At 40.9% G+C, this 12,791-nt stretch overlaps 1 protein-coding gene across 1 annotated transcript in view; it reads left to right on the top strand.

Annotated features, from left to right (window-relative positions):
• Nucleotides 1-12,791, top strand: part of M1AP (meiosis 1 associated protein) — a 90,638-nt gene that overhangs the window by 72,590 nt on the left and 5,257 nt on the right. The gene's annotated exons all lie outside the window — the stretch shown is intronic.

The raw sequence follows: 12,791 nt of genomic DNA, 5'->3' as shown, positions 1-12,791 counted from the left end.
GGATGTATGGAGTGGGGGATAGTGAAGTATCAAATAACTGGCTGGTTTCTGATTTACCATTTCCTGAAATGAAAAAACTATAAGAGCATATACATGAAACAGTAATACAACACCTAGAAAGCAAAATAAAACAATTGCAAATACAATTCAAGGACGTGTATAACTGCTAAGTGGATATAGAATAACAGTTTGACCCAGTAGGATATGAGAGATCAAGACAGCACAGTAATGTGTCTCTTTCACTATCAGAAGCAGACTTCTTTTTTCCTGTTTCAAAGCCCACACTCCCTTTTAGGTCCACCCACTGAGTTCCTGTTTCCTATCTGAAGAACACCCATCTCCTGTCTTTGCAGAGCAGAGACAACAGATACCTCCTAACTGTTAAAGCCCAAGAGCTCCATTTACTATACTCTACCCAATTCCTCAGGATCTTAAGAGATCTACTCGGGAGAAATTGCTCTCATGCGGCTTCAGTACATTCTTATAGTACATGATATTTTAAACAGACAGTTGAATTTTAATACACTGCTAGAGGGAATGTAAATTTTCTGGAAAGTGGTACCCTTCAACACTTCAATTCCACTACTGGGAATATAGCCCAAGAAAACAGTGAGAAAAGGGAGCAAAAATACAGGTACCAGCATGTTTATATCAGTGTTATTTACAATGGTAACAAACTGGAAACAACTTAAATGTCCTAAATAGAGGAATGGTTAAATCGAAATAGGGGAAAAGTTAAAGGAACAATAATTCAGTCAAACAATGAACCATAATAGTTTACAGTATGTACTATAAACTATTATGGCTAATTTATTCAACAAAAATTTATTGAGCACTACATGCCAGGTACAGCTGTAGGGGTCAAAGAGACCTCTTCTTTATCACTCCTCTCTCATGGAAACTCAGAAGTATGTGGTTGACCCATGTCTAATAAGATACCCATTTTCAGTAGCACTCACTAAGAGCTAGTCACTTAACCAAGTGCTTTGCATACTTTACCTCATTTAATTCTCACAATAATTCTGTGAGATAGATTGTTGTCCCCATTTTTACAGATGGAGAAGACTGAAGTCTAAAGAGATCAAGTGACTTACCAAAGGTCACACAGCCACTGAAGTGGCCAAGTCAGAATGTAGTTGAATGTAGTTCTGTTGACTATATATCTCATACTTTTAACTCCTTGGCTAAATTCCTACTCCAGGTGTAGCCAGATAAACACAGATCACAACACTGAGGCTAATTCTTCTCCCTTCACTTAGCACCCCAAGCTTCTGTACATCACTGGACTTGAATTCACTTAAACTAGTACTAGGTACTTGTAGTAGCTCCTTACCCATCTTGTGCTTCTTGTGTTTCACCTCAACCAGATCAAAGACCACTCTCCTTTCCTAGAAAAGGAAGAAGCAAAATCGTGTTTGAATTGCTCTTCCTTCTTGCTTCTCACTTGACATCTCCAAGCAGCAAAAAGCCTGAAAGGTGGTGTGTTATGGAAGGAAGAATTCTTCACAAGCTTCAGCTCATTCATTCAACCACAAATATTTTTGGAGTCCCTACTATGTGACAAGACTTATTTAGCGTTTTAACCTTCCAGATCCTATTTTTACAAGTTTTCAGCACTTTTTTTTTTTTTTTTTTTTTGCGGTACGCGGGCCTCTCACTGCTGCGGCCTCTCCCGTTGCGGAGCAAAGGCTCCGGAAACGCAGGCCCAGCCGCCATGGCTCACGGGCCCAGCCGCTCCGCGGCACGCGGGATCTTCCCGGACTGAGGCACGAACCCGTGTCCCCTGCATCGGCAGGCGGACTCTCAACCACTGCGCCACCAGGGAAGCCCTTCAGCACTTCTTTAAGTCCATCCTTGGTTTTATATTCTTTCTTATACCTCTTTCACATGTTCTTTGAAAATCTGATGTAATCAGTTCCCCACATAAATCTCTTGACTTCTGTTTCTCATTGTCCTCTTTCCCCTCCAGCTAACTTCTCATTCTAACTTCTGTCTTTCTGTTAATAGCAGCACCATCAGTGTCTACTCACCCAGCCTTGTAACCTCAGTCACTTTCAGCCTTCTCTCCCTTTACACCCACTTCATTACTAAGTCATATCAAATTTTTTCTCATAACGTAAGTTGTAACTGTCCTTTCCTTCCCATTCCTGCCGCTTGTTCTCACCAAGACTTCTTCAGTAAACTCATAATTAGCTTCCCTACCTCCAATCTCTCCCTCTTCTAATTTTCCCTGTTCATTAGACCAGATTAATCTTCTTGAAGCATTCCCCTATCACATGTTGTTCACCCAATGACTTAAGTCTTGCCTGCTCTAACCCCACAGTATCTATTGTATGTATTTTTTCCTCTCTTTCCTTTAATTTATATTTCCCTCATTTTCCCTCTTTCCTTTAATATTGTAATAATCTCTTAACTTGTCTCAATGCTTTTAATGTTTCCCCTTCGCAATCCATTTTCCAATCTGCCACCAGATTAATATTCTTGAAACACAGCAATGGTCCTGCCACTCTTCAGGTTAAAGCTATTTTGTGGCTTACTATTAATCATACTTAAAGTGTATATTCCTTATCCAGGTAGTCAAACTCCATCCTTGTCTCCCATTATCCCCCTTCCTGTATCATACAGTGCAACCAAATTAATATACAAACTTTAAATTGCCCTACCTTTGAACTTTGTTTCATGTTGTCCCTTCTCCTATCTCCATCTGTTCAAATTCTACCTCATTCTGAAGGACCCAGCTCAAATGGTGCTTCTGCAATGAGGCCTTTCTTGATGCCTATATTTATCACTAGAACTTTGTGTGTTCTATTTCTTTTTGGAGACAAGCATATTTCAATTAGTTTTTAAATATATGATCCTATGATTTTGGTTAAAGTCTATGATATAAATTTGCCTACCCAGAATCCAGGAAAACGTGGTTGCCTTTTCCTGAAATTTCTACCACTTCCCCATTTTACCAACTAATTCCTCAAGCTTAGTCAAATGTAGGTTTAGAGTAGAAATTCCCCCTTTGTTATCTCTCTTTGTTGGGAGTCAAGGCCAGGCAGTTTTCTAATCTGCTGGGGTAAAGTGTAATTCGTATTGTCTGTGAAAAGCATGGGCTTTGGGCTCAGATGGTCCTAGGTTCCTGACAGCTTCATCATTTCCCAATTGTGTGAAGGCAGGCCATATATACTTAACCTCTCTAAGCCTCAGTGTATTTATCTATTTGTAACCCTAACAAATCTAGTGGTCCCATGTGGTTTTGTCTCTATATAAATGGCATGCAAAGAAGCACTACCCAGAGGACAAACATAATTTTAAAATTAACTTATGTGTGCTTTCAAAGAACACCAAAGAGGAAATAGTTCATTACCCTCGGTGACATTTTTCAAATTTTCTTCCTCTACTCCTCAATCATATCTAACTTGGAGATGTTCCAAGAGCCTTTAACCCACACACACACCCAAAAACTAAAACTCTGTCTGTATCCCCAGTCCCTGTTCCTCTATCTTCTTCCTCTCTCAGCCATATATATATATATGTGTGTATATATATGTATATATATATATTCTATAGATTGACTTAGCCTCTCTGACATAATCCCCTCCCTCTTAGGTCCTGTCTCTCTCCACCTATTTAAAATATCCAGGGGCTTCCCTGGTGGCGCAGTGATTGAGAGTCCGCCTGCCAATGCAGGGGACGCGGGTTCGTGCCCTGGTCCGGGAGGATCCCGCATGCCGCAGAGCGGCTGGACCCGTGAGCCATGGCCGCTGAGCCTGCGCGTCCGGAGCCTGTGCTCTGCAACGGGAGAGGCCACAGCAGTGAGAGGCCCGCGTACAGCAAAAAAAAAAAAAAAAAAAAAATATATATATATATATATATATATAAAATATCCAGGAATAGAACCCACACAGCTTCTCCTTTTACAAGTAGAAGTGGAGTGGGAGAGAAGGAAAAAAAAGGAGAAGGTGCATGACAAACATATTAGTAACCCTTGTCCCTTTCACATGTAAAAAAGATATACCTCACGTAAAATATACCTCACGTGGTCTTTAAGATGATTAAGTAATATTACATGTGTAAAGCATGTAGCATACATCTGGCATATGATTTGTACATAATGGTTGGTTAGTAGTTCTACAAATTCCATTTGTTTATTTTTTATGGATTCTAATTCTCTGGAGAAATTCTCCGTATTTTCACCTGTTTTCATGAACAAACTAATCATAGTTATTTTAAGGTACTTTGCTAACCTCAGCACTTGGATCACCTGTGGCCTTGTTTCTATTGTCTCTTTCTTCATTTGGTTTTCAGACATGTGGTCCTGTCTTTTGGTGAACCCAGTAATATTTGGTGAAAGATACTCATTGTGTCTAAATAAATTGTAGAGGCTCCAGTTGGTGTTGGCCTCTTCTGAGAGGCTCATCCTGCCCTGCACTAAGCAGATAGAGTGTTGGCAAATCATCCTTTTCCACTCAGGAGCTATGCTGAGTCAAGGTTGGACTGCAGTCCTGCTAAGGCTCAATCTACCCCTGTTTTGCTCCTTGCCCTCTAGGATTTTCCACTGAAAACCTGGTCTATAATGTGTATCCCCTCCCCTTGGACGATCCCAGCTCTAATCACTCTTTCCCAAGTCTGCTAAAATGCTCTACTTCTAGAGTCTTTCTTCTTGGGTGTTTTTGTCCTCTGCTCCATGCAGCCCCAGTATTTGGCAAACGTGCTGAGTGAGAAGTTGGCTTGAACACCCATCTTACCCCTTCCAAGTCTCCACCAGAAAGTTCTGGTAGTTTCTCTGTTCCCTTACAAGTGCCTCAGGAGGTACAAATCCTAGATTCTCAGCTCCCACCCCCACTCCCTCCAACTCAGAATAAACATATGCCCTCAGGATAAAAGCAATTGCAATACCTCCCTCACCTCTCTGAATTCTTCCTTCTCCAGAGACTGAGCCACCTCTCACTTTTATTGTCTCAGCACCTTCTCACTTCCTTCAGACAAATGGTTTCTGTATATTTTTCAGCTTTGCTAGTTATTCTAGGCAGGAAAACCAGTCTGCCTCTGGCCATTCCAACCCACTCAAATGTAGAGGTTGACGGTTATTAAATGTTCATTTATTCCCTTTTGCATCCTTTATCTGGCTAGACAGCCTATAATACATTTTTCCGGTTTACCCTCAGTTAGTTGGCTGGTTCCACCATGTTCTCATTTTCAGGTTCCTGGGTTTTCTTACAAGTAGGTATAAGCATAGCTTCTGGCAAAAATGGGTGGTTTGGGGCTTCCCTGGCGGCGCAGTGGTTGAGAATCTGCCTACCAATGCAGGGGACACGGGTTCGAGCCCTGGTCTGGGAAGATCCCACATGCCGCAGAGCAACTGGACCCATGAGCCACAATTAGTGAGCCTGTGCGTCTGGAGCCTGTGTTCTGCAACAAGAGAAGCCGCGATAGTGAGAGGCCCGCGCACCGCGATGAAGAGTAGCCCCCTCTTACCACAACTAGAGAAAGCCCTCACACAGAAACGAAGACCCAACACAGCCATAAATTAATTAATTATTTTTTAAAAATGGTGGTTTGCATTTTTATGATCTTATCTAATCTTGGCTCTATTATCACCCTACCCTTATTTTTCCTTTGCCTAATCCCCCTAATTGTTTATTTTATATTTTTTGTTGTTGCCTTTTTCTTAACTTGGATAACTACTTTGTGGAATGTGGTAGGGAATTATATATATAATTTTTCCAAGTAGTTATTAGATGTATTTATTCATCACCAGGAAAACATCATTTCAATTACCAAATCCTACTACATAGTCCCAGTTATGTAGCTAGTGACTCACTTTTCACATCCTCATTTCTCTTACAAAGTCATGTCTGTCTGAACTAGGAAAAGAAATGAAAATACCACCTAGATCTTTCAGTTTCATACTTAAAATGTCAGAGTTTCTGGAGACACGTTCCAGAGTTTTACAGGCCATGTCTGCCCTAATTGGCCACAGAAATGACAGGATTCAAGCCAAGATATGCCCAGCAGGAGTCTAAGTACATAGGCAATGACCTGGTTGGGCTGTAAATGGGTGGGGAAATGGAAATTCCTTGGTTATATTAGGTGAAGAGTCAAGAGCAAGACTCCAAGCTGAGAGTGGGGTAATGGCAGGTCAGGAGCCATTTTTTTTTAATAAATTTATTTATTTATTTATGGCTGCATTGGGTCTTAGTTGCTGCATGCGGGCTTTCTCTAGTTGCTGCGAGCGGGGGCTACTCTTTGTTGCGGTGCGCAGGCTTCTCATTGCAGTTACTTCTCTTTGCAGTTGCTTCTCGTTGCGGAGCACAGGCTCTAGGCGTGTGGGCTGCAGTAGTTGCAGCAAGCAGGCTCAGTAGTTGTGGCTCACAGGCTCTAGAGCACAGGCTCAGTAGTTGTGGAGCACAGGCTTAGTTGCTCTGCAGCATGTGGTATCTTCCTGGACCAGGGGTTGAACCCGTGTCCCCTGCATTGGCAGGTGGATTCTTAACCACTGCGCCACCAGGGAAGTCCCAGGAGCTATTTTTTAAAAAATGATCAGAATGAAGTTAGCGTATACAGCCTCCAGGGGATACGGACAGGGGCTAGAATAGCAGGATAGCACGACATCAGTGGGCTTCTTGTGACCCAGCCTTGTCTGTTTCTCTTGCTTCATCTTTCACCATGCCCCTTCTATCCTCCACTCCAGCCACACTAATAAATTACTAAATGTTTCCCAAAGATGCTAAACTGCTTTACACAGCCACACCCTTTTTCATGCTGAGCCCTTTCCCTTGCCTCTATGAACCTGACAAATTTTTAATTTTTTTCCAGATTCTGCTTAAATACTTTCACTCTGAAGCTTTTCCTGCCCCCACCATAGCCTGCCCCCACTCATCCTTTTTGACCCTTCCCCACCCATGTACCTATTGCCACATCTATTTTGAACTTCACAGAACTGATAAACGGTAGGAATATGCACCTTAGCTCTCTGATGTGAGAAATGTCACATTATTATATTTTTCTAGATCAAATTTTAAAAATATTAGTCACCAAGTGCTAGGATGCTGACAAACTCAATATCTTTATGAGTACCTCTCCCCCTCCCTACGGTCATACTCATAATCCTAGGGGGGCTAACAGTCCAGAAAATGTGGAAAATGGCCCTTTGGTCTTCAATACACCTCCAGTATTGTTGAATAGAAGTGACAAGGGTAGACATCTTTGTCTTGCTCCTAATCTTAGGGGCAAGGCACCCAGTCTTTCACCACTACTTATGATGTTAGCTGTAGGGTTTTTGTAGAGGCCTTTGTTAGGGTAAAGAAGTTCCATCCTGTTGAATGTTTTTATCATGAATTTTATCAAATGCTTTTTCTGCATCTATTGAGATGATTATGTAGTTTTGTCCATTAGTCTATTAACATGATATATTATTACATTGTTTGATTTTTGGATATGAAGCTAACCTTGTATTCCTAGAATAAATCCCTCTTGTTATGTATAATCCTTTTTATATATTACTGGATTTGGTTGGCTGGTATATTGTTGAGGATTTTTTCATCTATATTCATAAGGGATATTTGTCTGTAATTTTCTTGTGATGTCTTTTTCCAGTTTTAGTATCAGGGTAATACTAGCCTTACAGATGAGTTGCAAAGTGTTCCTTCATCTTCTGTTTTTTTGGAAGAATTTCTGAAGGATTAATGTTATTTCTTTAAAGGTTTGGTACAATTCACCAGTGAAGCCATCTGGGCCTTGACTTTTTTTGTGGAAAATTTTCTGATTGCTAATTCTATATCTTTACTTGTTATAGGTTGTACAAAAAAGTTAATATAGCAGACCTGAAATTCCTTTCCTTAGAAAGTCCTGCTTGCAAGACTGACCCTTGGCTGGCATCTGGGAACTTGGATTTAGGGAGTGTTTCCACCACCCCCTAAATAATAAAAGTGGGTTACTGTGTCTTAACTGTGCAAAAGTATATGCTGTTGTCTGCTTTTCTTCTAGGAGTCTAGAATTTTGGTATGTGCTAGGTACAGGGTGCCTATGTGACCAGCCTCCAAAAAAATGTTGGACACTGACTCTCTAATGACTTCTCCTGGTAGGCAACGTTCTACACATGTTGTCACAATTCAACACTAGAGGAATTAAGTACATTCTGTGTGACTCCTTAGGTAGAGGACTCTTAAAAGCTTGCACCTTGTTTCCTCTGGACTTCATCCCATGAGATTTTCTCCATGCTGATTTTCCTTTGTATTCTCTGGATGTAATAAGTAATATTTATGAGTATGACTATATGCTAAGTCCTGTGAGTCTTCTTAGTGAATCACTGAACCTGGGAGTGGTCTTGGGGACCCCTGACACAGATTTATTCAGATTTTCTATTTCCTTTTGAGTCAATCTCAGCAGTTTGTGTCTTTCTAGGAATCTGTCCTTTTCATCTAGGTTATCTAATTTGTTGTCATATAATTGTTTACAATATTCTCATGTAATCCTTTTCATTTCTGTAAGGTCAGTAGTGATGCCACCTCTTTTTTTTTTATTTTAGTAACTTAGATATTTTCTCTTTTTTCCATTGATCAATCTAGCTAACAGGTTTTTTGTTTGTTTGTTTGTTTTTGTTTTGTTTTGATCTTTTCAAAGAATCAACTTTGGTTCCATGATTTTCTCTATTGTTTTTATATTCTCTGTTTCATTTCTTTCTACTCCCGTATTTTTTAATTTCCTTCCTTCTACTTGCTTTAGGTTTGGTTTGGTCTTCTCTTTCTAGTTTCTTAAGGTGGAAGGTTAAGTTATTGATTTGAGATCTGAGATCTTTCTTCTTTTTATTTTAATAGAGGAGTTTTCAGCTATAAATGTCCCTCTAAGCACTGCTTTAGCTGTATTTCATAAGTTTTGGTATGTTGTGTTTTTACTTAAACTCATATCAAATTATTTTCTAATTTCCCCGGTGATTTCTTCTTTGATCCACTGATTACTTAGGAGTGTGTTATTTAATTTTCACTTACTTATGAATTTCCCAAATTTCTTTTCATTATTGATTTCTAATTGCATTCTACTGTGGTCAGAGAAGATAGTTTGGATGATATGATTTTTTTTTTAATTTCTTCAGATACAATCCAGTATCTTTTTTTTTTTTAATTTTATTTAGTTAGTTAGTTTTGGCTGTGTTGTGTCTTCGTTGTGGTACGCGGGCTTCTCATTGAGGTGGCTTCTCTTGGTGCAGAGCTCGGGCTCTAGGCACGCAAGCTCAGTTAGTTGTAGCACGTGGGCTCAGTAGTTGTGGCTCAGGGGCTTAGTTGCTCCACGGCATGTGGGATCTTCCCAGACCAGGGCTCGAACCCATGTCCCCTGCATTGGCAGGTGGATTCCCAACCACTGCACCACCAGGGAAGCCCTGGATGATTTTAATCTTTTAAAATGTATTGTAGTTTGTTTTATGGCCTATCACATGGCCTATTCTGGAGAATGTTCCATGTTCACTTGAGAAGAATGTATAATCTTCTGTTTGGGGGTTTGAAATCTCTTTTACCATCTTCCCCTGGTCTCCTTTGTGGAAGCCAGTGTGAGAGTAGCGGAGTAGTGGATATTGTAGCTTCTTTTTCTTCCCCTCCTGGGTCCTGCCTTCTGGAGTGAGAGAATAAGCAAATAATGCCAAATTAACAACTTCTTCCTGATGTCCTTCCAGATTCCAAAAACTCCCAGGTATGCATGGCTTTTCTGTAACTAGCTGTGATTTCTCTTCCTAGATGCATTATGACAATGAAATGTTTCTCTTCCCACAAGCAATGCAAAATGAGTGCTCTTGCCCTTCCCTACTCTCAGCAGCTGCCTCAGGAACACTCCCACTCAGGAGTTGGTCAGCGCTTCTTTAATGGATGGATTTGGTCCCACATCATCATATTGATGGCAAACCAAGGGAGTGCTGGTTTGGTGAGATTAGAGCTTTTACCTGATATAATAAACTCCCATCTGCCCTTCTGACAGTGCCATTAAAATTGTCCTTTCTACTCCTCTTTCCCCATATACCCGGAAGTGAGTAACCACATCCTCTTCCTTTTCTTTGAAATCTGTAAAGGATCCATTTGTCTGTAACTAACAGAAAACCAACCCAACTCTGCTTTGAGTAATTAAGAGTTTATTTTTCTCATGTAACAAGAAGTGCAGGGACAGACAATTCTGGGGCTGACGCAGTTGATCAGCACCATCAAGGACCCAGACTCTTTCCATTTTCCCACTGCAGCATCCACAGCAGGTGTACTTTTCATCCTTATGCCTGCTGCCTCATGGCCACAAGATGGCTGCTGCACCTTAAGACCAAGTCTTGTCCTAGGGAGAAAGAAGAGGTAGGGTGCAGAGGCAAAAAGCCTGCCAGCGTATTACAAAGCTTTTCCAGAAGCCCCACCCAGCAACTTCTGCTGATGTCTCATTATTTAAGTATAGGTCACATATCACCCCACACCAATCACTGAAAGACTGAAAAATGGGTAAAGAGAAGGGAAAGGGCAGGGGAGAGAGGAACAGTGGCCAGGAAACCAACAGTGGCTGCCACACCTTCCTTCACAGCTTTAGTAGTTAGAAGTGAGGGAGGATGACTTTAATCAGGCTGAGCTTGGAGTATGACATTGCATTCAATTCTGTCCCTGTCACACCTGTTCTAATAAGAATCTATCCCCACTTCCTAAAATCTAAACTTCCTGGCACCTTCTGTAGCAAAGTCCCTAAGCACAACATAAATATAGACACATTTTCACCTGCCTTCTGGTAAATTCAGCATCCAACTCATGCTCCTTTTGTTAGAATTAGCAAAAACATATTCTAAAGTACTCAGCAGTCATCCACAGTCATTAAACATTGTTCAATTTGAGGACCCCAAAGGTTAGTCTTCTGGGACATCACCATGCCACTGCTTTTTCTCAGCCTCAGATACCTGGTTTGTCAGTTAACCATTTCCATCACAGGTACAATGCCTGTACAAACAAGTCAAACCACGACCTGGTTCAAGCTTGGGTCCTGGACTTCAAGTAATCACTGTCCAGGAGGAGGTTAGAAATTCAGAGTCAAAATAGGAGCCTTAAAGTTCCATTTCCCTATCTCTCACTGTCTCAGAATGCTCCTGGAAAATGCAGATAAATTAATATCTTTATCAAACTCTAATAAGTACATTTGCCTGTCTTCCTTCCAGAGCCTTCCGTCAACCTCTCTGTAAATCAGCCCAGAAGTTTTAAAGCATTCTGTAAAATCCTTTCAAATCAGCCTCTTCCCAGTCCTCTGATAGTTCCCACATCAGGAGTTACTTTTGAGAGACCTCACGTATTTCTGCATACCAGTTCTCTAACAGAATCTTAGCTATTGTCTCAAAGTCAATAGACTCAAATTCTAAAGATCATAATTTTTTTGCGTGCCACATTCAAAGTTTCTTAGTAATCCCAGGGTGTGGTGGTTTTGAATTTGTTTCATAACTCTGAGGTGCAAGAAATGTCATATTGCCATAGTTTTAGCCCCCAGGGACTTGCCACAGTGGCAAGATATTCTATTCTCCATGGAGTCTTGGAAAGGTAACCAACTGCCCCAGTTTGCCCAGGACTGAAGTGTTTTCTGGGACACAAGACTCTCAGTGCTAAAGATGGGCAAACTGAAACAGTTGGTCATCCTAAATCTTGGACAAACATTAGTTTACAAACCTTCTGCTTACTATATTACAAGCTCTAAGAGGGCAAGGAACATGTCTAATGAATTTCTATATACCCATGCCTAGTGCTTAGGACATAATAGGCATTCAGTAAATTCTTAATAAATAAACAAACTAATCTACAAACAAATTCATGAACCAGCATGAAAAAAAGATTAAAATAATGAAAATAATTCAAAGCCTGAGCCACATTGGAAGTTACTTGACCCAAATGAAATGGAGTGCCCTGCAACTTCCTAATATCCCTTCCAGAGAACATCCCTTCCAGGCTTAAAAAGGCCATGTCCATATACCCTGAGAAAACCATATAATTCAAAAAGAGTCATGTACCACAGTGTTCATTGCAGCTGTATTTACAATAGCCAGGACATGGAAGCAACCTAAGTGTCCGTGGCACATATATACGATGGAATGTTACTCAACCATAAAAAGAAATGAAACTGAGTTATTAGTAGTGAGGTGGATGGACCTAGAGACTGTCATACAGAGTGAAGTAAGTCAGAAAGAGAAAAACAAATACCGTATGCTAACACATATATATGGGAGGGGGAAGGGTAAGCTGGGACAAAGTGAGAGAGTGGCATGGACATATATACACTACCAGATGCAAAATAGATAGCTAGTGGGGAGCAGCCGCATAGCACAGGGAGATCAGTTCGGTGCTTTGTGACCACCTAGAGGGGTGGGATAGGGAGGGTGGGAGGGAGACGCAAGAGGGAGGGGATATGGGGATATATGTATATGTATAGCTGATTCACTTTGTTATACAGCAGAAACTAACACACCATTGTAAAGCAATTATACTCCAATAAAGATGTTAAAAAAAAAAGGCCATGTCCTCAGAGCAGGAGCAAATTCTCCCCATGCACACATACACCATGATTTCTATATCATTTATTTCCAGTCTGATGGACTTGAGAAGCATCAGGTAGACTTTCCATACATTTTGTATCTGTTCTTCAGGAAGACAGCACATCTCCAGATATAAGCAAAATGTTAAGAAAGCATGAACTTCTGAAGGCACCTACCACCTGCCTGGCTTACCAGACCCCCTCAGAGTTCTGTGCTGTACAAAATGATGACACTGCTTTAAAGTGTCTAGAACTGGGTGAGGGGAGGGCGAGCAAGC

Source organism: Physeter macrocephalus, chromosome 12, assembly GCF_002837175.3.
Source record: "Physeter macrocephalus isolate SW-GA chromosome 12, ASM283717v5, whole genome shotgun sequence".
Taxonomy (NCBI): domain Eukaryota; kingdom Metazoa; phylum Chordata; class Mammalia; order Artiodactyla; family Physeteridae; genus Physeter; species Physeter macrocephalus.
The sequence above is the reverse complement of the archived record's forward strand: the minus strand, read 5'-3'. Positions and strand labels throughout refer to the sequence as shown.